Here is a 1,041-nt window from a genome sequence, read left to right as displayed (position 1 = left end):
CCTTCCTTTGGAAAAAATTGGAAAGCATCTTTCTGTGCCCTCTTCTTGCTAAAAGGGCCAGCTTTCTCCTGAAGTCCCTGCTGTGATGGCATTGTACAAAGGGAATGGTCATTAGAATAAAAGTATGAGTCCATGTTCATCCAACCCTGCAGGAGTTAATTCCCCTCCCTGAGGGTCAAATTCTTCACCTGGAAAATGTGGTAGGCAGATTGAACCAGAAAGCCAAAGATTTGTTTCTAAAAGACTTTTCTATTCCTTCCTTACTTCATTCTTCCAATTAAAATGCTATAAAATCACAGTCTAGTCTCCCTGCTTTCCATATACCTGAGATTAATTCACATACTGTCTGAGTAACATGATAAAGTCATCTTTAGAAACATACACACACCAGTTTCAGAATGACACCCTCTAGGGTCTTGGTTGCCAATTTGATTCCGGAACACATAGTCAGCTTCCTAAGGCCAGGCAGTGTCTTTGCCAGCATCCACTGCCCATGTTCTAGTTGATTCTCTCAGGAGATAATACTTTCCTTTCTAAAATGTATACTTTTTGCTGCAAACAATGATGAGTATATGGACAGGTCTTCATTTGACTCACTACCTGAACAATCAGTTTCTTATATTATTTCTCCAAAGCTGAATTAACTCACATAATTTTGTGTTGCACAGAAAAACATTAAGATAATCACCCAACTCTGGCATGAAAGTTCTTCTGGAATATCTTGTGGCATCAGCCTTTTAGCTAAACAGGAAAGCCATTCAATACTGCCCCTGTAGCAGTTAAATTCTTAAGTATTTTTTTTTAAAGATTTTATTTATTTATTTGAGAGAGAGAATGAGAGAGAGAGCACATGAGAGGGGGAGGGTCAGAGGGAGAAGCAGACTCCCCGCTGAGCAGGGAGCCCGGTGTGGGACTCGATCCCGGGACTCCAGGATCATGACCTGAGCCGAAGGCAGTCGCTCAACCAACTGAGCCACCCAGGCGCCCAATTCTTAAGCATTTATAACTTAATAAATTATAATTCAGAGCTGTGTTCACAAG

The sequence above is a fragment of the Phoca vitulina genome, unplaced genomic scaffold, assembly GCF_004348235.1.
Source record: "Phoca vitulina isolate PV1807 unplaced genomic scaffold, GSC_HSeal_1.0 scaffold5, whole genome shotgun sequence".
Classification (NCBI taxonomy): domain Eukaryota; kingdom Metazoa; phylum Chordata; class Mammalia; order Carnivora; family Phocidae; genus Phoca; species Phoca vitulina.
This window is presented reverse-complemented; position numbering follows the sequence as displayed.